Source organism: Hemicordylus capensis, chromosome 2, assembly GCF_027244095.1.
Source record: "Hemicordylus capensis ecotype Gifberg chromosome 2, rHemCap1.1.pri, whole genome shotgun sequence".
Lineage (NCBI taxonomy): Eukaryota > Metazoa > Chordata > Lepidosauria > Squamata > Cordylidae > Hemicordylus > Hemicordylus capensis.
This window is the reverse complement of record NC_069658.1, coordinates 159,981,750-160,007,158: the sequence shown is the minus strand read 5'-3', so window position 1 is coordinate 160,007,158 and position 25,409 is coordinate 159,981,750. Positions and strand designations below refer to the sequence as shown.

Sequence of the window (25,409 nt, the reverse complement as noted above, 5' to 3'; positions counted from 1 at the left end):
CACCATTGCATTGGGAGAGATCCAGGGAAATCACATGGTTCTCTACAGCTGGTTTGCATAGCTGGCCTTGGAACCTGCACTCTCCCCACAGCCCCACTCCCAGATCATTGATCTCCAAAGTGGCTAATACAGTTGATTCATACCAACCATGATGATTCTCTATTTCCTTTTAAAGTTTTTTTTTTTTAAGAGTCAAGGAAGAAACAGATGGTGGGGGAAAAGTAGGAAAGGATGAGTGGAGAATAAAATAGATGTAATGAGAAGAAGATATACGGCACACAGAAATTAAAAGTGGGTCCCATGCAGCAAAGGTGGGAGTCATGTCTGGAAAAGATGAAGCACATTGCTCCAGACTATCCCGACCATGGAGGAGTCTCCCGTGGAGTCTCACAGAAAGCTCTAGTGGGGAGCATTCCCTCACTCTGACTGAGGTCCCAACGGAACGAAAGGGAGTTCGCCCAGCGCGTAAGAGAGCCCTTGCGAATGCGAAGGTGACAGGCAGGGAGAATGTCCCAAGGGCTGAACGGGCATGAGGAGGAACGGGAGAGAGCCCAGAGGGGCAGTCAGATGGGGCTGATGGGGCTGTCACGCTCCAAGGGACTGACACATCACTGGGGTCGGGTGGGAAAGCAAAATGCATGGCTCCGAAGAGGGCTCCCCAGTGATGCAGTCGATGGCACCTCGAAAGGCCCTCCATCCGTAGGCAGGGCCACCTCCGTGGGCCCCGAAAGGCGCAGAAACAAAAGCCGGACGACGGACCCCCTCCCATCCAAGATCTCCTCTCGCCCCCTCCTCTCCTCTCGCCTAGGCGCCAAGCTGTAGGTGGAGCCCTCGCCCCCAGCCACTCCAGATCCGGGTTTTCCAAGCGCCTTTCCTCCTCCTCCTCCTCCTCCTCCTGGTGGCTCAGTGGGGCTTCGGTCTGGGGGCTCGGAATGAGCGGTGTTCGGCGTGGACGAGGGTCTTTGCTCTTTCGCTGCTGCTGGGTTCATAGCCTGGGCGCTTGGCCTGTTTCCACCATACCTACCAGCGGCTGCTGCTCAGTTGCCCTTCGCTGCTGACGGGACGTGAGCGAGCGAGCGAGCGGAGGCCCCGCTGCAGGCGACTCCGGAGACCCTCGCTCGTCTGTGGCCCAGCCGCCTCTCGTTCTGGGGAGCTGAAGGGGGAGGCGAAGCCAGTCCAGGCCCCTGCCTGGGGAGGCGGGGAGGAGGAGGACGAAAAGCGCCGAAGCAACTGGGCGCTCGGGCAGAAGAAGAAGAAGAAGAAGAGCAGGGAGCGGCGGCGGCGGCGCTAGCAGCCTGTAGCTTGGCCGAGGTGATGGCGGCGGCCGGAGGCTTCCTGTGCCCGTGCCCGGGCAGGCGGCGGTGGTGGCGACGGCGCTGCGGTGGCTGCTCTGAGCACTGAGTGGAGCGCAGCCGCAGCGGCGGGGGGCGCGCGCCAGGGCGCAAGACTGGCCGTGGCGGCTAGCGAGGCGGCGGAGGGGACGACGGCGCTCAGCACGGCCCGCCGGGCAGTCCCTCTCCGGAGTCAGCTTTGGGCAGGCGCGGCGGCGGCGGCGGCGTGGGACTCGGCACCTCCAGACCCTGCGAAAGGTGAGCAAACGCCTGTGCCTGCTCCTCTTTGCTTTGCGCCTTGCTGCTACTGCTGTCGCCGCCGCCGCCGCTGGCGGTCCCTCCCTGCCCGCCCGTCTCTCTCCCTCCCGCGGGGGCTGGCGCTGTTCTGCTCTGCCTTCTTGGGTGTGAGAGATTCAGGAGGAGCCGCCTCCTCCTCCTCCTCCTCCTCCTCCTCTTCTTCCTCCTCCTCCTCCTCGAGGAGAGGTTGCGCCGGGCATGTAGTAGGAGACTCCCCGGGAAATGGCCCTTAGATGCGGGGTGTCTGGCTGACAGACTCGGCAGCGCTCGGAGAGCAGGGCAAGCGAGACGAGGGATGCTGGGCTGGGCTAGGCGATGATCTCCCCCTCCCGCTGCAGCAGCCTGGTCCCCCGCGCCGGCGGAAGGTAATGGCAAGCCTTTGGCTTTCGACGCTGACCGACTGCATGGGGCTTGTGTGTGTGGCAGATATGCAGCTCTGCGGCGGGGGGGGGGGGCGCGAAGGGGGGCATCGTTGTGGGCTGCTGCGGGGTAGGGGGAAGGGTGGTGGTGATGACATGAAAGGATGACATCCTCCCCCTGCCTTCCCCCTCTTTTGGGTCGCAGGTACGCCAAGAGGGGTTCCATCTTCTGAAAGGGGGAGAAGGTTGAATGGGAAAGGAAGCGGTTTCCCTCTTCTGCTCTCCTTAGTAGAGAAAAAGGGGGGTAGGGAGGGGCGCTGTATGGGCATGAGGGCGGGGGCATCCTTCCTCTCCTCCGCCGGCTGGCTGGCTGGATGAATGAATGGTGAAATGGTCCTTTTTGCCTTGGGCGTGCAGCCTGCCTTATCTTGCTGTGCTTGGTCATTGGGGCCACGAAGATCCTCGACTCGCTTTCGAGAGTAATTCCCCCACCCCACGCCTCGCTCCTTCATTGACTGCTAATGGAGCCTTGCCTTGCAGCGCCCCAAGCCTTGGCCCTACCTGGCGTTTTGTTCTCATTAGCAGGCGGGAGTTCAATGTCGCCAATAGCAACGGCTCAGCTTCTTCTTCTCTCCGCCATAAAGATGCGGTGGCCCAGATGTTTAGATTTTCTCCCTGCCCAGGAGTTACAAAGACAAGGGACCCTGTCTCTTGGGGGGATTTTGCATGCAATTCCTCTCTGCGGGAATTAAAACCATTTGTAAACCGTGGACCAAAATGGATTGGTGAAAAGACAAGACAAACCTTTGGCTGTAACTGACAGGGTGCCTACATCCAACACAAGAGATCTGCTTGCATTGATACTCATCACGGAAGACTGGCTGGCCTTTTTTTTTTTTTTTTTTTTGCTTTCTCTGTCTTTGCACTTTCACACAATTAGCTGCTCTGGCTATCCAGAGGCTAGCAGATCAACATCTGGGGCTGTGTGAAGAGCAGTGTTGTAGTTTTAGTTGAAGAAATCTTTCACAGAGTGCTCTATCAGGTGTGCACGTTAATGGCCTTCTGTGCCCTTACCCACAAATCCCCTTTTCAAATAGTCTCTGAACAAGAGTGGGTATTTGGCGGGGGGCTGCGGGGGGTGGGGGGAGAGACATGGAGTGGTTATAAAAGAGAGCTGGATGCTGCATTTCAAGTCTTTTATTTGTTCTTAAGGTAAATTAACTGTCCTCACATTTCTGTATCCACTGTGTTGCTATCTCTGAGGTGATGCAATCCCTCTCTAGTGGCTTCAGCTGCTGTTGTTTTGTTATGAACGCTATTCCTTTATTTAGCTTAGCATACTCAAAGGAACTCTGTAGTGTTGCATCCTCTTTAAAGGAGAACAAGGTAACTGCACCAATGCAGATTAGTTGTGAATATCAGCTCAGAGTACCTTTGTTGGTTTGTATGTTTTGTAAAAGAAGAAAACATTGGGGTGGCTGTTCATATTTTTCAATGAAGTGTGTGTGTGTTTGGGTTTTTAACAGAACCAACTAATTCTTCAGTTTATGGAGATGTGTAGAATTTAATAGCTCAGGACCAGAGTTGTGTCATTTGAAAATGGAAGCTGTTTTGTACCACTTTGGGATGGTATTGTCTAGGAAGCCGCCTGAGATATGTTGAACTGTCAGATAAGCTGGCTTTTCCCATTGATGTTATGTTCAGATGTTTTTTAGCCTTGTTGCAGAGTAGCATTTGTCTTCCCAGTAGTAGGTAGTGCATCCATGGCCTTCTGGAGAGATTTGATCCATGTCCTTTGTTTCCAGACAGCCTGTGTTTCATAGTACCCGTACATTCCACAGGCCATGATGTCATCAGGATAATGTCCATCAAGTGTTGTACTATATAGCTGGAAAGAATTGGAATGGACAGATTCTACAACCCCTTTGAGTGTGCATGGCCATTGCCCTTGACGAGTGCCTGTAGTGTATCTAACTGAAAACAGCCCAGCACTCGGTAATGGGTACCAGTAAGATGGAATAGGAACAGTACCTGTCATTAATAAACCCGGCACTAAAGTGGGACCTGCTTAGATATACAAACTGTTAGGGCTCTGGTTCTCTTTTGACTAATATCCTGTTTGCCATACAGAATCCTTGTGGTTGAATTGATTTCACTTGTCTGAAATTTGAGATCATACATGTTCAAGGATACTGTCAGAGGGACAGTTTGGTGGTAGGGGAGCTGAAAAGGTGTATACCCTGGCACGAAGCTCAAATTGTTCCTCAGTAGTTTTATGGGGAAAAATCTCTGTGAAATAAATGGCTAAGATCAAGTGTAAGTTTGTGCTTCTGAAGCATAACATTTTACTTTTGTAAACCAGGGCTTGACAAAAATCCCAGGTGCCAGGAAGTTGTGGTGCTTAGAGAAAACCAGGTCAATGACAGTTTCATAGCAATTCCTGCCCCTCAGCCAGAGCCCACTGACCACCCCTCCTCCTCCACTGCTACACCACACATTTCCTACCTCCTCCTTTCCATCTTCAAGTTCTCTTGGATGTGCCCTCCCACTCCTTCAGCTCACCATGTAGGCCAAGGGTAGGCAACCTTTGGCACTCCAGATGTTGCACTACAATTCTCATCATCCCCAGCCACAACAAATTGTTGCTGAGTTGCAATTCAACAACATCTGGTCAAAAGAGCCAGCGTGGTGTAGTGGTTAGAGTGCTGGACTAGGACCGGGGAGACCCAAGTTCAAATCCCCATTCAGCCATGAGACTTGCTGGGTGACTCTGGGCCAGTCACATCTCTCTCAGCCTAACCTACTTCACAGGGTTGTTGTGAGGAGAAACTCAAGTACTGTATGTAGTACACTGCTCTGGGCTCCTTGGAGGAAGAGTGGGATATAAATGTAAAAATAAATAAAAGTTGCCTACCCCAATGTAGGTAAACAGGTTCTCTTCCTTTTCCCCCAAGAAGCAAGAAACAGTCAGATTGCAAGAGTGACAGCTGCTGGTCAGTGTAGGCATTGCCTACTAGGCAAGCAGGGCTCTATGCTGGAGGGGCGGCAGTGGGGGCAGGACATAGGAGGAGCACCCCTGCTGGCTGGCTGAGAGGGCGCAAGGAGGCCTTGCTGGTACTGCGCCACCGAGAGGAGGAAGCACCAGAGTGTGCAGGGGGCTGGGGTGTGGGAGAGAGATGCAAAAAAGAGGGGTGACTTCTTATTCCAAGCAACTGTTTACTTCTACTTGAATTGTTCTGTTGAAGCTGAGGCAAATAGTTGTCAACATTTCCCTAACAGACAGAATGTCTTTATTTCAACTTTCCTATGGTGTATTTCTTTAAAAATAAAACACAGGTTTTGAGGGGGGGGGCATGCTTAAACAATACCCTTTCAAAATATAGGCACTTATAGAATGTACTTACGTTGTTAGTAAGGTATGATGAGATCTGTCCTCCACCCCCTCAAATGAGTGTGTGGCACTATTCCTCTTGACTGAGATATTCAAAGGTAGAGTACTGTAATTTAATTAAAACTTTATTTGTCCCAGGCAGCCCGTGTTATCCACTCTGTTGTGGATACAGCCCCACAATGTCTCACAATGTTCCCCCCGCTCCACAGGGAAGGACATTGTCCCTGTCCCATAATGGCCATCACAAAGTTTGGTAATTTTGTCAAGGCTCTCAAATTTTGTCTATTGTCTGGCTCTCAGATTTTTGGGCTCTCTTCTAGATCCAAAGAAATTTGTCAAAGTGTGGACTTAGGCCTACCTGGGAAGGAGTGAGGGAAATGTAGTTATTATCTTCAGAAATGCAATAGCTCTGGTTACTGTCTCCTAAAGTTTGACAATTGGACTGCTAAACCTATGGATAGTGGTAGAGAATGCCAGTATTTGTATGGAGGGATTTGTCCATATATTTTTGAGTTATCATTTTCAAAGCACAAATGCACATTAAGTATATGAACTTAAGTATGGCTTGACTACTGGATTTTGAATGAAAATGTTTTTGCAGAACCTTTTATTCCAATTATTTTCACACCAAGTATTATATGGAAATCCACCATTTTCTGGAAGCAATTCTGGCTTCACCATGTCCTTATAGTTCTTCTGTAGCAAAGACATGGGGAGGATGAAAAGAAGGTTCCATCTTCAAATCTTGTACCAGGGCCCACTCTATCCTTGCTATGTCCCTTTATGTGCCTAAGTTGACTGCTGGTGGAAGAAAGGAATGGGGTACATTGATTTTCTTTTAAAAGCCATTGTATTCCATGCATATGAGAGAGAAATCTGACATGTTAAGCAGGCAGTTCTTATTCCATGACTTCTTAACAATGGGCAAGACCTCATGTGGGGAAATAAACAAAATGATGATTACAGGTGGAGTGTAGTTTATTAAGTTCATATGAAGAGATCGGACCAAGGACCCATCTACTTCAGCATCCTGTTTCTAAACGTACTCCCTGGTAGCCCACAAGTATGACATGAAGGCAACAGCCTATTGTTTGTGCTTTTGCAACTAACGTTTGGAGGTATACTGCCTCTGAAGATAGAGATTTCATTTGTAACTGTTAATCACTGCTGATAGGCCTGTGTCCCATGAATTTAGCTAATGCATTATAAAGAAACTAAGATTTTGCTGGATCATTCCAAAGGTCCATCTGATCCAGCATCCTGTTTCCAAAAGTGAAGTCAAGTGCTACAAGGAAGTCTACAGGCAGGGCATGTGAACTTAAAGATATGCACTTGAACGCTAAGTGTCCCACCTATATGAACAAACCTTTTTAGTGGTTGTTTAATAGGCCATGTACAGTAACGTTGGGGAAAAGATGAATGAGTGGTTTGCCAAGCAACAGCTCTTTGGTATCTGAAACTTTGCTTTGTTTTTTCACTTAGAGTTCTATATCAAAGATTTTGTTTCTTTTTAATTCCTCCCAATTGAAAATTTATTTCATTGCCTGAACATTTGCCCCACTACCATTCATTTAAAAAGGACTCTGATTAATGTCCCTTTCCCCCAAATATAAACTGGTATATTCCTTCTTGTACAGTTCAATTGCATATGTAAGCCTCTCTGTAACTTCACTGAGCATGTTGACGTACAGTTTCATCCTGAAATGCAGCATAGCCACTCCTGAGACAGAAAAAAATGTGCCTAACAGGCAAGTTAGAGTAATCTTCAATTGAGCTTAGCAGCATACATGAAGGAAATATGAGGACCAGTGTACCCTGTAACAGGGATTCCCAGGTGCTGTTGACTACAACTCCCATTTTCCTCAGCCAAAAACCATTGCAGCTGGGGATGCTGGGAGCCATGGTCAACAACATCTGGGAATCCTTCCTACAGGAAACACTGATGAGGACCATTTGAAATTACACTTTAAGGTCAGATGGTGTGGCTAATAAATGCACCAAAGTCACTTGATAACGGGGTGAAATAAACTTGTTTGTTTGTAACGGGAAATAAACTTGTTAAAATTCTCTTATCTAGGAGAAGGGCTTGGCACTCTGGGACTGTTGAAAAAAATGTTTTGTTTTGTTTTAATGCAGCTGGCTAAATTTCTCTTTTGAGAATAACAAGCAATCTTAAGGGTAATAGAGCTGTGGTAGTATCTTAAAAAGAGCCATTTTCATGTTGCCTTGCACATTTACTTCATGAAATGTTGCCCTTTTCCTGCCTGAAATTTATTGGCCTTTTTATTTCTACTGTAGCAATTCATATACATCTCCAAAAAGTCTTTGTATGTTGAAAATAAGGCTCTTAAAGGGCTGTCTTGACCATATGCGCTGCTATTCCCAGGTACACATTCTAGCACTGTTACACATTTGAATGCAGATGAGGGGCTTGATCTGTATGATCAAGCTTGGAATACTGTGTCCACTTCTGGACAACTCAAATTTTATGTTGTTCTGTTTGCAGATTTATTTGTTTGTTTGTTTGTTTTTCTATACCGCCCTTCCAAAAATGGCTCAGGGCAGTTTACACAGAGAAATAACAAACAAATAAGATGGAACCCTGTCCCCCAAGGTCTCACAATCTAAAAAGAAACATAAGATAGACACCAGCAACAGTCACTGGAGGTACACTGGAGATGAAACTAGGGCTAGGCGACATTAACAAACATTGTTTATGCCTAACATGTTTGAAAGCCCACTTATAAAGCTCAATGAGTTGATTTTATTGCAAATAACTAACATCAACATAATTGCACAAAACACCTAAATTCCCTTTCTAACTGATGGGGGATTAGGTTTTTTAAATAAATAACCAGACTAGTGGTATGAATATACAGTGAGGAGATATATTGACAGCACAAATACATAGTATGTATATATGCCTGTGAGAGCAGCTATAATGCAGTGGCTAAGTTTCAAGTCAGGCAATCCTTTAAGTTTAGACAATCAGTCAAAGCAGGGCTTGGAAAAGCAAATGACCAGTGGCCTTCCTTGTGTCCTCACACATGTGAAAAATTTGCATTCCTAAAAATTCATTGACATCCAGACTAACTTTGCACACATGAAGCAGTATGAGTTCCAGACTATTGTTGTATTGTTGCCTGACTGAAGGAAGGGGCACTTTCCTCCAATATCCTTTTCTTTTTGAAGCCCGCAGTGCATCTCCAAAATACATCCCTGAGGGTCATACAACCCTCAGGGACATATTTTGGGGATGCACAGTAGGATTTAGAGGAAAGGGGAGATCAGAGACATCGACCCTTTCCCTGCTCAAGCACCAGTGGTAGCTTGGAACTTGTACTGCTATGCAATGCTAGTCTGGATGTTGTTCATTGTTTCATAAAGTTCATTTGTAACGATGAATGGATGCCAATGCAATATTAGGCAAGCTTGTAACTGTTTTTCAGGTGATTAACCCTAGGAATTGTGTCAGAGAATACATATATGTTTTGTTGATCTATTGAGTATTCCAGTAAAAATTAAACCTGTGCCTTAGAATCTGAGACAGAAATGCACCATCTTCATGGCACCATGCAGTGGGGGCTATTCCCAGAGCAGGCAGTGCTCTGTAGTACTTGCTACACAGTGGAGGGAGGGGTTTCCACTAGAATCAGAGGGTGGGAATGGGACACTATGAAACTGTGGGACACCAGGAGGATGCAAATGGGATGTTGTGAAGATGCATCTAGTTACCAGATGTTCCTACATGTCTTCCCAGTATCCCACTCATGCCCTCCTGTCAGTCCTGTGCACCTTCCTGTCATTGCATTTGGACCCTCTGATTGCAATGAAAACCCTCCCACACCCCTCATGTTAGAAATAGCAAGTACTGCCTAGCATTGGCCATGCCTAAAGCACCCACCTCTCTGCAGTACCAGGGAGATGGTGCATTTCTGTTGGAAATTCTGAGGCACAGGCCTAATAAAAATAATTTCTGTCAAACTAAAACTTTATGTTTCTTTCAGTATAACATTTAAACCACATTAAGTGCTTTTAGTGATCCATCCCCAGTTAAACATTTCAGTTCAAGTACTAGAAAAATCTTTGAGATACACCCTGGGAAATTATTATGGTTTAAAAAAATTAAATAGGTCAAATAACATGCCAAATCAGATCGAAATCTCTTTAGGGCATCAGAATTTGCAAAGTGAAATTTTGGAGTTGGAAAAATGTTAATGAAAATTTGAAGCAAATTGAGGAAAAAAATATGTGGGGAAAATTTCCAGTTAATTTTTTTTTTTAAACCCACATCTCCATTCTACACTGGCTAGGAAATGGATGCTCCCACATACTAAGATGCTGCTGTAAGTTTAGTTGATGTTATGACTGCTTAAATTTACTGTTTTATACACATTAATTAATTTATTAAAATATTTCTATACCACCCAAAACTTGTGTCTCTGGGCAGTTTATTATTTAAAACAGTAAAACATTTAAAACCCAGTTTTTTAAATTTTAAAACTATAAATCTAATTAAAGCCTGGGTGAATAAATGTGCCTCCAGTGCCTTTTTAAAAGCTGCCAGAGATGAGGAGGCTCTTATTTCAACAGGGAGTGCAGGGGCAGCAACGAAGAAGGCCCATTCCTGAGTAGCCACCAAACGAGTTGGCAGCAACTGCAAACAAACCTCTCCAGATGATCTTAATGGGCTGTGGGGCTCATGGCGAAAAAGATGTTCAATACACAACTGAACCCTTTCTCATGATCAGTGAGAAGAGCTTGGTGGCAGGGAAGGCAGCAGAAGCTCGCCTTCCCCACAGACGATCTGGCTGCCAGGGCTGGGAAGTTCAGGACACGCGATCCTGCATGCCTAGACAGCTTGCTATTTCCCCCAGCAGTGCGGAGGTGAAAGGGTTGGGACATGTCATCCCAGCCCCCAGAACTCCAACAATGCACCATTTATTTATTTATTTGATTTATATACCGCCCTTCCAAAATGGCTCAGGGCGGTTTACAATTAAAACAACTTATAAAACAATGAAAACACCATGCAAGTGCACAGTGCATTGTGTGGATCCCCCTGGTCAGGAGCCTGCTCCTGGGTCGACATTGACACACAAGCACTTCGCCTGATTTAAAGGCACCCTTGCACTTCTAACCCTAGCTACGCGGCGGGCTACCTAAGTGGGTTTGCCACTGCTCTGGGAGCTGCGCGGCTTCCAACAGTTGTCACGCACAGACAAGACTTGGCTTGGCTGCCTTAGCCTGCTCTTGGCTGCACATTAGAACAGCCCCATGGTCTTATATGTCACGATACAAAGATGAATTTTAAGTGTCTTAAATAAGATTCAACTCGTATCACTGGTGGATTGTTACTTCTTTCTTTCTTACTCTGCGATAAAGACAAAATTCTCATGATCCCAAGGTTGGATTATTTTTACCAAACAGTACACCTAATGTGTGGTGAAACTCTTACTACTTGGCAGCATGCTGCAAGTAACCAAGTTACCCCAGGATGAGGGAGCTCACTCCTTGAGGTAATTTGGTAATCTGTATGGGCGTCTTTCCAGCTCAAAGCCTCTGCTTCTGGGAACTGCACATAGTTTGCCTACCTGGTAGTAGAAAGAGTTTTGAATGTTATACTTTACAATTCCTGAGTGGATCAAGGCACTGGATCACTGAATGACAATGATTTTTTAAAAAGCACAGTATTCCAGTGTGTCAATCATGGGTGGATCAAGGCCCAGGTATGGGTCTTTACAGGATGATGGATCTGTTAAAAATGGCTCCTCAGCAGAAATTAGTGGATCTAGATGATCTAGGGAATTCTCAAGTAGTAAATGCGCTGGTTTTGTGGAGACCCAGATTTGACACTTTGAATAGTTGGTCAGTTGCAGCTAAAAGATAGGATTACCCTCTTTCTTTCCTGATCTTAGAGATGCCCAGCTCTCTGGTGTACTGGGAAACTGAGGACTATGAGATGGATTGGGAGATGGCTGGAGCACAAATGGTGGGAAATGGGCCAGATCAGACCAAGTGCATCACAAAGCTCTCTTACCATGTTTCTTTTCTACTGCCCTCACATCATCTGAACCACATGCAGTAGAGCTGTTCGAGTTAGGGATATGCATGACCTGGTTGGATGGTCCTTTTGCGGACTGCCAAACCAGTTCAAAGGTCCGGCAATTAGGCACATGGGGGATTACCTTTAAGGATCAGGGAGGGTAAACGCACCCTCCCCAATAAAGATAGCCCCCCACACACACACACCATGTGCTGAACCGGCTATATGCTGGTTCATGCACATCCCTAGTTCTAGTATCAGGTTCTAATTAAGATTTCCTAGATGGGAAAATATCTACAATTAGCTGGCATAATTCTGCAAACGGAAAATGTTTTTCTGAAGAATTGTTCAAGTCTTGATTTGAACACCACTGATGAGAGAGTCTGCACTAAGATGTCATACCTAGCTCTTTGCTTGGATCTCTATAGCATGGTGTTCTAGGATCCAGTTGCTATGGGCTGTGAAGGCCATCGCATGTAGTTTGAATCTATGCTTGTCATGGTTAGGTATGAGGACCACTTTTTCATCCCTTTTGCTATGTAAACCATTTTGTGAACTTCTTTGTTGAAAAGCAATATAAATAGTCTTAATAATAATAATAAATAGTGAGAACTGGGTAAGCTGAGCTGGGATAGTCTGCTGCAGAAATAATCAATGCCTTGCAGAACTACGTTGTTTACCACCTTTAAAGAGGTATTAATTAGATCGCTGTTAAGGAACTCCTCCCTTCTCCATGATGATCTTGCTTGCTGTAAACCTCCCTTGCAGGAAAAGGTGGTGGAACATGTGGTAGCAAAAGTAACTCAAGCGTTACTTGACCCTTTTTAACCTGACTGGGTTATGAAATGAGTCACCCTGGTGGATTGTCTTCATTTAGAGATAGGAGAAATGCTTTCCTGTTCATTCTCTTTGACCTTTCAGTGATATTTGACGTGTGTGTGTGTGTGTGTGTGTGTGTGTGTGTGTATTTGAGATCTTTAATGGGAACTTTAAGAAAAAGGAGAGCAGGTCCTTATCTGCTCTCTGCTGCCCCATGCTGCTGCCCCATGCAACTCTTCCCAAGTACCCGCGTGGAGCACCAGCATGCACATGGTGTCTGCCCATGCATGGGTGCTATTTGCATGATTAGCAACTCCAGATGCATGCTGATGCCACACAAGGGGTTATTGGGGGTGGTGGAGAGTGGGTAAAGATTGCTCTCCTTTTCCTTAAAGATCCCATTCAAATTTCCCAAAATGTGCTGGAGCTGCTGTTTGAATAGCAGTCCATGCACATTCCCATTTCATTGTTCCTCCTAATGGTTTTTAGACAGTCTGCAAGGCCCATCTGTTATGAAATCCTGACTAGGGGAAGGGGTGTGCTCTGGTTTTGTTGCTGTTAAATTTTATTGTTCACAGAAATTGATTATGTAAGCCACCTTGAATGACTGGGAAAGGCAGGATATAATTCAATAAATCAATATTTAAAATGTGAGGCTGAGAGCATGGAACATAACAGATAATGGTTTAATTCAGACTTCATGCCAGACTTGTAAAAAAAAAAGTAATAAACCGTGTTTATATATGTATATATGTATGACTGGGTGTGATTTTGTAAGGGACAAACTATAGTTGCAGCCATTGCTATATCTCCAGAGACGGCTGCACAAGGGAGGCAAGTGTAAACTCATCAAGCTGAATGCTGAGAGGATGGAACATGAAAGAAGCCAAGCAGCTTGCCTGTTGTACATTTGGAAGCTCAAATCATGGAACGGAAAGATTAATCAGGGGTTCTTATTCCAGGGGATGGCCATCCCCATGAAGTACTGGTTGTTATAAAATGAGCTCTGATCTTGAAAACAGAGATGTTCCAGAATATTTTGCTTAAGGCAAAGAATGGTAGGAGCCCAGAAGTGGTGCTTTAGAAGTTGAGGATCAGGAAATTACCGTAAAGCAGCAGCAGCAGCAGCTTGCTCCATTTCCCCTCATGGATCTCCAATTTCCTTGACAAACTGGAGAAAAAGCTAAAAGCTCCGTGTGTGAGGCTTTTGTACAGCTGATATTTTTAAAGGAGTTCAGAACTGTTGTAGTATGTCACAGAAAAGGGAAACATTGCATTGCAACCACACCTCCATTCTTTTGGTCTCATTTGTATTGCTGTTTCAAGGAACGTCAGAGGTAGTGTGTGCTACTGTGCCATAGTGTTTAGAAAGAGAACATTGGCCTGAGCTTTGAGAATGGGCAGGGATCATTGCCCAGTTTTGATGTTCTGCATGGGTGGGTATCCTGAATGCTAAAACACAGTCCATTGATAACTGACCCTGTAAGGAGCTTTTTCAATGGCTCCCTGTTTTCCCCCTTCCAGCTCTCAAAAGCTATTCTAAAGGCTGCTTCCCTTCCCCTCCCCCTCTCTTTCTGAATAGATTCCACTGCTATGTAGAACTGAAGGGGTTTTCAAAGACCATGTTAACTTTTCTTTATCAATGTTTCACCATTATTCATGTCACTGACACTTTGTCAATCCAAATGGATTCAAAATTTTTGTTTGATCAGAGGATCTCCCCCCTCCATGAAGTTTTAATTCCAAAACTGAAGTGCTTATAATACAACTGGAACCCCTAGATTCTTTAACTTCCATTCTTAACTAATTAACACTAAATGGTCATGCTCTGATACCTTTGCACTGGCTGTGTAGTAGTCTGTCCACAGTGAGAATGGCTGGTGGGTGCTGCTACTTTTTAAAAAAAAAAAGGTGTCTGAGTACCTTGGACTGGACTGGACTGAACACTACTTTCCGCTCTTCACCCATACCACTATTTGCATCCTCTATGCTGAACTTTAATCATAAGGCTTTGGGACAGGTGCCTGCCTTTGTTTAACTCTTAAAGCTCCACATGTATTGAAGATGTCATGTAAATAATACTGCTTAAAATATCTTGAATTGCCTTCTCCAAATGAGAAGGCAAGTTACCCCTGCTAACTTGGCAAAGAGGCTCCTTTTAACATGGTGATTCTCTTTATTTAGCAGGGGGAGAGTAACTGGCCCTGTCCACTCCCAGCACAGTACCTCCAGTGACTGTTGCTGGTGTCTATCTTATGTTTCTTTTTAGATTGTGAGCCCTTTGTGCACAGGGTTCCATCTTATTTGTTTGTTATTTCTCTGTGTAAACTGCCCTGAGCCATTTTTGGAAGGGCGGTATAGAAATCGAATGAATGAATGAATGAATGAATCAACTTGTAGCCTTGTTCCATTGCTGGGATTCACTAGTGCTGCAGCCTAGGAAGTTCTGTTTCTTGGTACAGGAGGCCCAAAGTGAAAACTGCAAGAATGGAAACCTTGTATCTATGGGAATCTTGGGGTTAGGTTTCTTACTGCGAAGAAAAGTGCTAAAAAAATCGCTCCTTTAAAAAATGAAAAATCAGAAATAAGAATAGTGCAGCACAATACTTTGGACCTTCCAGCTCCTCCAGTAATGGCCCTCCAAATCTTTGGAATTCTGCCAAAAAAGAATCCTCCAAAAACAGGAAGAAAAGCCCCAACATGGCTTCGCACTGCCTCCAGAAGCCAAGAATGCTCCACACTGCCTCCAGAAGTCTGACATACAGTACATGCACAGGAACCATGAATGGGTGAAATTCACCCCCTTGAAAGCTGAAACGTGGCTCCACACTGCCTCCAGAAGTTGGAAATGCCATCAGAAGTCTGTAACATGCACCCAGGAACCATAAATGGGCGGAATTCACCTACTTCAGTAATGAAAACCGGGTATATATCACCCAACTGCGAATAGCTGAAACCTTGATGGGAGAACCCTTTAAAAACAAAGGTCTTCTATACTGTGCTAGTAGATGAAAAAGACATCTGCAGTTAAGATTCTCAGTTTAGTAAATGAATTTAGGTTTATCCATACAAAATATTTCAAAGGCGCTGTGGTTTTGCTCAAAGTATCAAAATAGTTTAATTACAGAAGCATGTTCATGATGAGATTATGCTGGATAATTTCATATACTTGTGTTGTCAAGAAGTACAGAAATGTATCAAGAGCTCCAGTGAGTGCTACCTGAGTGCTTGCTACAAGCTATTGGTTGAGTAGGCTTTTAGATAAATCATTTATTAGGTTTTTCTACTCAACCTAGTACAAGGTATCGAGGTTGGTAAAAGTATAAATTGTTAATAATGTACCAGGTATCTTTCTGGTATTGTACAGATGCCGAAAACTAATCTTGCTCCAAAGACTACAGACTGTTTAAAGACACAGAAGGGATAGGAGGGTAACAGTTATGAACAGAAATATGTAAACATGCAAATAGAAATGTGTGCTTATTGCCATTTTAAAGGAAAGCTTATAACACTATGCAGGAAGATTCATGCATGTGCATATGAGTTAGTTTCCACTCAGGTGCTTGCCAGGTCCACTAACTTCATTTATGCTTTAGGCTGTCCTCTTTGAAGTTCTCTGAATCTTCAGGTGGCTAGTACTGTGTTTTTGTCTAAATTTCACCTGGTGAGATAGTTTCCACTGTTTGTTTCTGATTGGTTCTAGCAGCAGTCATTCAGGACTTTGTAATTTTGAGATTGACTATTATAATTTGTATAGTTTAAAGTTTAGGGTTGCAGATAGAACAGAACATATTAACTTTTCAGAGAAGGGACGAATGGGAGCACATAGTATTGGCTTGCCCCAGTGATTGCACTTGGCCTTCTATAGCCTATTAAGCATCATTCAAAGTGGGGTTTTTTAAACCTATAAAATCCTAAACTGCTTGTATTCTACAGTCTCAATTGTACTTCTTTATGAGCAACAAAAACTGATACCTGCTTGATCATACTCCACAGTCCAGTGCAGTTAAGCATGTTTAAACTATATTTAGAGTGCACTGGATTGTGTTTTCTGCTCATGTGCCATTGTAATTTGGACATGCCTGGTGGCGGATCAGTGCCTGGTAGCTGACCCATATCCTGAAGTTTTTCTAGAATTAGGACATCTTCTGGAAGTATGTTAATGTCTTCTTGCATTAAAGTTAAAGTTACCTTTTTTGTGGCCAGGATTATTTTTAAAGTTTATAACCTGCCTCTTCATCTATAGAGAAAGCTTCAGGACATTAATAATGGTTAGTCAAGACTATAATGTGAATATTTAAGAACACCGAATTAAAAAGCCTTCTTAACATAAAATGTCATCATGCAAAGAAGCCAGCATTGGTAACAAATGCCTGTCAAAATAAAAGATGTTTATGTCTTCTAAAACCTTACAGCTCAGATTCTGGTAGAATTTGTTAGGAAGGAAATTCCATATTTATGTTGCCACAACTGGAAAAAGCCATGCTCTGTCACCTATTGACGGTCTCATGAGATGATGAAATTAGGAGGGGGTTTCCCTTTATTTTTCTACTTGTTTGATTACCTGTTATTAAGCAAGTTCAAGTGAAATATTACTGGGGATTTCTCTTAAATATTGTGTTCTCATCCCTGTTAAAGCAGAGCCCTATGGATTTCAGCAGCAGCACTTTTATTTTATTTATTTTATTTTTACATTTATATCCCGCTCTTCCTCCAAGGAGCCCAGAGCAGTGTACTACATACTTGAGTTTCTTCTCATAACAACCCTGTGAAGTAGGTTAGGCTGAGAGAGAAGTGACTGGCCCAGAGTCACCCAGCTAGTATCATGGCTGAATGGGGATTTGAACTCGGGTCTCCCCGGTCCTAGTCCAGCACTCTAACCACTACACCACGCTGGCTCTGAATCAGGCTTTCTGAAATATGGGCTTATGGGATTAATTGATGCATGTTGCTCTTCCACATGGCAACAACTGAGCTAAAAAGGGATCCCTTCTTAAGGTTATTTACCAACTTCTCCTCATTTGAATTAGAATTGCCCACCCATGCTCTGGAAGTGCTCAGTAGATCAGAAACACGTTGCTTGCACAAATACCCCAAATTGCTTTGGCTTTACTGTGAGCCTGCAGCAGTGCTGCTGGATCCACTGGGAGGCTATAGCAATGCAGGCAGGTTGGTTGTGCCCTCATAATTCCTCACAGCATGTGGACTGATGTGTAATATCTATGAAACTAGGCACATCCAGATTCATAGCTCAGTTTGAATCTTATCTGTGCCTTGAATTGACTAGCTTTAGCAGTTGGCAAGCTACCCTAAATTCCCATCTGAAAAATGAGGACAACAGTAATGATCACAGAGTTATAAGGACTATATAACAAGATAATTTATGTGAAGAGCTTCGAATATTTAAAAGAATCACACAACTTCTAAGGATTACGAAAACAATTTGGTTGTCACTAAGTATCAGGGAAGTGCAGAATGCCCTTTAAATGAATGGCCGGTTTCAAGCTCGGAATGGAACAGCCCTGTTCTTAGCTCTGAACATTCCCAGCGCCATTTTGGAATCCCAAATGGCACTTTTCTAGCCTCTGTGCACATGCAATGGCCATTTGTGTGGTCAGCACCACCACGGAAATGGTCACCATGAATGCGCAGAGCCCAGAAGAGTGCCATTTTGGATTCCAAAATGGCACTCATAACGGGGTTATTCTGTTGGAACAACCAGCTCACCTGATTGTTCTGACAGATCGTTCTGCTGATCTTGCGTTCCATCCTGAGCTTGGAACAGAACACAAGATCTGTTTCGTGCACATCCCTACTAAGTATATGCTAATGAGTTCAAAATTAAATGTCCATGTTACATGGCTGACAAGCTCAAGTAAGAGAAGAGAAGCCAAAATAAAACTGTTAATACAATTTAAAACTTTCAAAGACTATTAAAAGCCAGGTTAAAAAAAATGTCTTAAGGGCTCTTTTGAAGGCTGGTAAAGATGTTAAACCACAGATGTCTATAGGGAGTACATTCCACAGCCTAGAAGTGACTACAGAGAAAGCCCCCTCCGGAGTCACCGCCAGTCGGGCTGACGGCATATAGACAGACCTGTCTCGATGATCTTAATGTGCGGTGGAGATCATGTGTCAATTAGTTTGAAAAAAATTGGAGGGGAAAAGAGAACATAAGCTGCCTTCCGCAGAGTTTAGTGTAGTGCATTTTGGAGAGTAGAAGAAAGTACAAGTTGGAGAACTGAAGAGTCCGAGTGAAGGAGTGTGTGCTGGAAAGAGATCTGAGAAATCACTGGGAGAGTTGTGACTCTCTGGAGGATTGAATTACTTCTATCGCAGTTGAAAAACCAGTTTGGAATTGAACCCCAGAACTTGGAAGGAATAGCAGGACCTGAGGCTGAGCAAGGGACACGCTAGGCTTGCTGCAGAAGTTGACCAGGAGTGACTGCAAGAGGACTTTTGGTAAGGACTCTGAGTGAGGGCCCAGTATTAGCACAGGATAGATTGGATGCATTTTGCTCATATTTCTTCTTTGTGCTCTTATGCTTACTGTTTTGTACTAAACTTTCCAAAGGAACTATTACTTTGAAATAAAATATTTTAAAGTAAAGATTTCTTGTTTTGAAGTTAAAAATTTGTAGCTGCTGTCTGTTTCCTCACCTCACACTTAGAACTCTTTCCACCCTAACTAACTTTGAATAAAACAGAGGTTTGGAAGGCTGTTTTAGCCGAACCCACTAGAGAAAAAATACAAAAGTCTACTTAGTGGCAGCGGGGTGAAGCTGAAAATCATGGGGCTAGTTGAGAACGGACTTTGACACATGAGGCATCATGGTGGGATCCATGACAGTGGATTTATAGAGAACTCTCTGAACAGCTGAGAAGCAAAAAGGACACACATAGGAAGTGGAAGAAACTACCAAGGAAGAGCATAAAAGTGTGGCTTGGGAAAGAGATGGTGGCCATCAGGAGATGGTGTCAGGAAAGCTAAGGCTCAGAATGAATGGAGGCTTGTAAGTAGGGATGTGCTGAAACACGAATCGGGCATAGCTGGGAGAGCACCAGGATTACGGCACGCGTGGCGATCAGAGGAGGAGCAGGTATGGACCTGCTCTCCTCTGCTTTAAAGGGGCTGTGTTAGCCCTCATTTTAAAAAAGATGTGCCCGCAGTTTGGATGCCCAAATCGCATTTTGGCACATCACTACTTGTGGTGATTCCAAATCTGAACACTGCTTCTGATTTTTCATATCTGTGTCCTGTTTTCATGGAATTGCTGTGGAGATAAGCAAATTGTTTTCACTATTTTCTAAAGTGGGGGGTGAAGGAGCTTGGAAACTACAGATGGGTCAGCTTGATATCAAAACCTGGTGGGATCCTACACCATATTATTAGGCAGTCTGCAGGCACTTCAAAAAGTAAAGCATCTAGTGATTAATAGGAGCCAGCATGGGTTTGTCAAGAAAAAACCATGCTGGACTAATCTCTTTTTCACACTAGACTAATCTCTTGTCTAAATAAATAAATAAATAAATAAGTGAGTGGGTGTGAGTAATAGATCACAGGAATGCCTTGCACACAGTGTCTCATAAATTCAGCAATGCATCTACTAAAGACTCCCATAATATCCTTGTTGGCATGGTGGTAAAATGTGAGCTAGATGATTCTATTGTTATCTGGATTCACAGCTGGCTGTACTACTGTTACAAATGGATGTTCGATCATCCATCCATATCAGCCTGGAGGGATGCTGTGACTGACTGGGGGGTTAATTACATTTTCCTGGAAATTACCCTCAAGAGCGAGTTTGCCCTGATTCCAGTTGAACACACCACTCCTTTGGGGTAGGCTGCCACCAGTTTAAGACTGATCTAGAGCCAGAGACCAGGCTCAAACAGGGGTTCAAGAAACCCTCGAACTATCTGGATTGGGACTTATTGACACTGCACAGCCAGAGTCCTTGGAAGACAGCTCTAAATCAACAGTATAGTCTTAAAAACAAAGCATTCAGTATCACAATGACCTTGTGAAGCATATGGGGGAAAGTCTTGGAAGTAACCCTCTAGGAGGACCTTTAAAACCAGACTGAAGCCGCTTCGAAGTATATCAAATGTATTAAGAAAAATAAGAGTTGTCCACAGTAGGAAAACTGAGGGAAATTGAAGGAAAGAAATATACACAGGAATTCAGAAAGTTACTGTTTTGTATTTTCTACTTAACCCTGAGTTTTAGCTTAGTTTAGCAGTTAGGCAGGTCCTTAGCTGAGAGAATGTTAATCTCTACAGCATTTCTGTTTTAGACACCAGTTCGTAGATGCAAAGTGGTGACATTGCTAGGCTTTTGGCTTCAGTATTTCTAGGGATTAAAGAGGGGAAAGGCTTCTCCACTCTTCCAGAGATAAAGTTTTTAGATTGAAGGAGAAGGCCTGGTGTCTTGCTGATGTAACACCACTCTCAGGCCAATCTGGATTTAGGGGTTTCCCTCCTAACATAATGCCCCTCGACCTAAATGCTTGGCCTGGTTTGGGCTAGTTGACCTATTGTGAAAAAGGGATTAAGACTACCTTCCTGGATGAAGTGCATTCTCTAACAAGAGGCAAAGATTGCACTCATTCAAAAACAGATGAGGAATGTCCCCCATTCAGAGCATTCAGTTAGTACTGGAAGTCTCAGACATTATGCTGACAAGCCTGAACTTTTGCCAGAACCAACAAGACAAATGTAAAGTCCCACATTTGGGCAAGAAAAATCAAATGAATAAGTATGAGATGAGGGAGGACTGGTTTGACAGTAGTACATATGAAAAAAGTATCTTGATATCTTAATAGACCACAAGTTGAACATAAGCCAGCAGTGTGAAGCAGCTGCTAAAAAACCTGGTAGCAAGCATGACTTGTCCCCTTAGCTAAGCAGGGTCTACCCTGATTGCATATGAATGGGAGACTAGAAGTGCAAGCAATGTAAGATATTCCCCTCAGGGGATGGAGCCACTCTTGGAAGAGCAAAAGGTTTCAAGCTCTCTACCCGGCTTCTCCAAGATAGGGCTGAGAGAGGCTCCTGCCTGCAACCTTGGAGAAGCCGCTGCCAGTCTGTGAAGACAATACTGAGCTAGATAGACCAATGGTCTGACTCAGTATGTGGCGGCTTCCTATGTTCCTATATGTTCAGATCAGGAGAAGTAATAATTCTACTGCATTCTAAGCTAGTTAGTACTAACTTGGAAAACAGACGTCATGTGGATTCTGCAAGGGACTGTGGGGGCACAATGGGAGTCTTCGTGCAACTCCTCCAACCCCCTTGTACTTAGAGTTACAAGTGCTTCCTGTACTTGTAATGACCCCCAGCTAAGTTTCTGCACTTTGAGAGCTCTTCCAGAGTGCAGGTGCACAACTGCATGTGCACAGGGGGAATGGAAGAGTTGTGCAAAGGCTCCTGTTGTGTCCCTGCAGTCTCTTGAAGCACCCATGCTTTTTTAGTCAGAATTTCAGTAACTAAGTCTAGTTCTGGGTGCTGCCTCTTTAAGATGGCAGTTGTGGGAAGTTGGTGTTGCAGCACTGAAAGGTGGCAGGTTGTGGCTTTGTCCCTGCCATGATGTGGATGTGGTTGGGAAGGAGAAACAGGGCCAGCTAGCTGCTGAGACACCCAGAGCAGGTGTGGTGCAGGGGCAGGGAGAGCATGACTGTTGTAAGTCTACTACTGTCGATTGATCTCATGAGAGGGCAAGCTTTTGCTTGACAGGAATTCAGTCTCTTGCAAGATCCACAACAATTGCCAGGACCTGTTTCAGGTCTGGGCTGATGATGAGCGGGGGGAAGATGGGAATGGTGCCCATGTCTTGTGATATTTATTTATTTTATCATATTTATCATATTTTTATACTGCCTGATATGTACATCTCTGAATACTGCATTTTCTTCCCTGCTGAGTGTGTCACAAGCAGGAGTTGAGGAATGCAATAGGAAGATGGGGAATCTCCCATATTCCCTAATTCTTCTGAGTGAAGCTATGCAGAGGTTGAAGGATCTGGCTCTGGCCTGGAATTACGATTTACAAATGTTGCAAAAACAGTAATGAATTGTGGACTTGTCCTCAAGGGCTACAGAGAACAATAACAGAACCAGTAGGTTCAAATTACAAGTCGATTTAGCCTAGATAGGAAGAAAAATTCCAAATTTTACAGCTTTATGGCAGTGGAACAGTTTGCCTCATAAAGTTGTGGGTTCTCCTTTTCAAGAAGTTTTCCACAAGGATTTGAGGTACCATCTGTCAGGGATGAAGTAGCAGTTCCTGAACTGAGCAGAGAATTGGATTAAGATTTGCAAATGACAAAAGTTTATGATTCTGAAAGCACCTTTTTCTTAGTGAACATGAATTTCGAAACACTAAGGTTGTTCACACAACTCACGGGGCTTGGGCTGAGGGGGATGGCAGGATCCTACCTACCTTCCTTCACATGGCCATTGTTTCTTTGGGGCACTGCCACATGAGCGGTGCTGCAGCGGTCGCTTGAGGTGGAATCTGGAAGAAGAAGTCCTCCCTCATCTCACAGTGCCCTGTGCGGGCAACAGAGAGGCAGCTTGCTGTGATGCAGTAGGGCTTCTCTCTCTGGCCACTCTGCAATCAGGGTTCTATGGCCGCCAGGCCTACGATCCTGGTGGCCATCTTCAGAGCCCCAATGCTGCAGACAACCGAAAGGCTCTTTTTCCATCCTACTTCATTTTTTTGTCTGGGTGGCGGATCTGAGCTACCCAGGGCTACAGCTGCTGGGCTGGGAGACCTCCTGGTCTCCCAGATGACGTAGACTGCTTGGGTAGGATGGAGTTTACCCAAGCAGCCTGTGTCGTATGAACAACTCTACTGATAGTTCAAATCTGAATGCCTATTTTCTACTATTAAGCTGTCATGTGGTAGCACAAATAGTTTATGACCATCCTGGGAGACTGACATTAGTCATTGTATACAGACTGAACTTTCTCCTTGGAAGAAATTGCATCTCATGGTTATTTCCTCTTAGGCAAAACAGCTTCTCCAGAGCAGCTTTGTCCTTGGCATCTCGCCTTCTCAAACTCATCTTTAGAGAGAGGTTGGCTTCACCACATTTGCTGGAGGTGTTGTGAAGGAATATTTTGTCACAGGTAATGGATCTGTAGTCCTAGCCAGATTTTAGGACCAGAATTATCAAAAGATTACTAAAATAACAGGATAAATTCTTAATCCTAATCCCAGAATTGCTCTGTTGAGATATTTCCTGACGACTTAAAGGATTTATTACATAAAGATTTATCATCACTTCTTGACACCTATTTTATGGCAAAGTGCTTGGCAAATGAATGCTGTGTGATCACCTTGGTATTAGTACATCTGGGACCATGGAAGAACATACTAAGGAAAATTACCATCTGGTGAAATCAGACACTTTCCATGTAAAGTGATATTCTTTTGTTGTCTTTGTAAATGAAAAGTCTTCTGTAGGTTTGTTATTGTCAAAATGTGGAGCTTAAGGGGGTTGACTTGGTAATTATTTAGATAAGTAGTGTTTGCTGTGTTCTCACAGTTGTAAGCCCTTATGCCAGTGGATGCCCTATAGCAGTATTTGCATTTGTAACCTTTCTTTTTGCAATTTTTTTCATTTTTAGTGTAAGCTTATGAGATCACCCAGCATTCTGTGTGTCTCCATGACTCTGTCCCTAGCAACTTCGCAGTGCCTGGACCAATTGGATACAGTTGTAGAGACTCCTACAATGGTGTAGTTTGTGACAATGTCAGCCACCCTGATTCAAGATGGTGGACTTGTAAATGTTAAGACGCAATTGGGCTAACCTGTGAACTGCCTAATCAGTTTGAACCAAATTTGCTACAGCTGTACGGACACATAGAGATGCCTCAATGGCATATTTTGTAATGATGCCATCCACCCTGATTCAAGATGGCGGATGTGTGAATCTTTGAGGCACAAGTGTGCTAACTTGTGGACTATCTAACTGATTTGAACCAAATCTGGTAGAATTGTAGTGAGTGACACCTAGAGACACCTCAGTGGCATAGTTTGTGATTATGTCATCCACTCCAATTCAAGATGGCAGATGTGTAAACATTTGAGGTTCAAGTGTTCTAACTGGTGAACTATCTAACCAATCTGAACCAAATTTGGTACAGTTGTAGTGAGTGGCATATGGGGACACTTCAATGGTGTAGTTTGTGATGATGTCATCCACCCCAATTCAAGATGGCGGATACATGAACGTTTGAGGTACAATTGGGCTAATGTGTGAACTGACTAACTGATTTGGACCAAATTTAGTCCAGTTGTAGGGATAGTGAAAGGAAAGTAGGCAGATTAGTTCTTTTCAGAACTACTTGTTCTTTTTGCTGTTTAATGTCAATTTATAGCAATACTGTTTTCAATAAAAAATACTAATTAAAATATGCATATGCTGTCTGGGAATATTTCAGAATCAGTTAAGACTTTAAGGAGAATAGTAAGCATTTGTGTAGAGTATTCTGAGCACTCAGAGCTTGTAGCAGACATATTAGAATCCATACAGCAACCCTGTAAGATGGGCCAGTACTGTATTTTCTCACCAAGAATCTGCAGGTTATCAAATTTTTTTGCAAATGAAAGGAGGCTGCAAAGACTTAAAGAGGTGTGGGCTTTCTAGCAAGACATTCACAGAGACTGTTTCTCATCAACTGAAAACTTGTGATCTGCGGCTGTTTTCTTTTTCTTTAGCACTGAGAGCTTAAACCCTGCAGTGTACCAGAGGTGGATCTTACCTAAGGGGAAAGTGGGCAGCATCCCCTTTTAATTTATGCAGTGGCATTTTCTTTTTGCTGCCTGCTACTGCCATTTTACTCCTCTCTGTCTGTTGTGACTTGACCGCTGGCTGTTAGATTACGGTAATGGTGTCCTCAATCCCCTTAAGCAGAGTATGCCAAATTTGAACAATAACGAGCCAGCAGCCAATCAGAATGCTGGCTTTTCTTTCTGCAAAGTGGGCGGTCCATGAACTACCCTGTGCACCAGTCACACACAGGCAGAGCAATTGACTGCTCAGGCAGCCAGTCAGAGTGCTCAGAAGGGGGGGGGCAGTGCTTTTTCTTTTAGGTATTGGGAGAAAAGTTGCAATTGCCATTTTTGAGGGAATGAAGAGGATGAGTATTGGTTCAGC

At 44.1% G+C, this 25,409-nt stretch overlaps 1 protein-coding gene across 6 annotated transcripts in view; it reads left to right on the top strand.

Moving 5' to 3' along the window:
- The first annotated feature begins 878 nt into the window (after window positions 1-878).
- Window positions 879-25,409, top strand: part of ADGRL3 (adhesion G protein-coupled receptor L3) — a 753,570-nt gene continuing 729,039 nt past the window's right edge. For 3 of the 6 annotated variants that reach the window (XM_053298072.1, XM_053298069.1, XM_053298068.1), the window contains exon 1: window positions 884-1,589. The gene's annotated coding sequence lies outside the window, so the exon portion shown is untranslated. Of the gene's footprint in view, window positions 1,590-25,409 lie in introns of all 6 variants that reach the window. The other 3 variants (XM_053298073.1, XM_053298071.1, XM_053298070.1) reach the window with 3 other exon arrangements.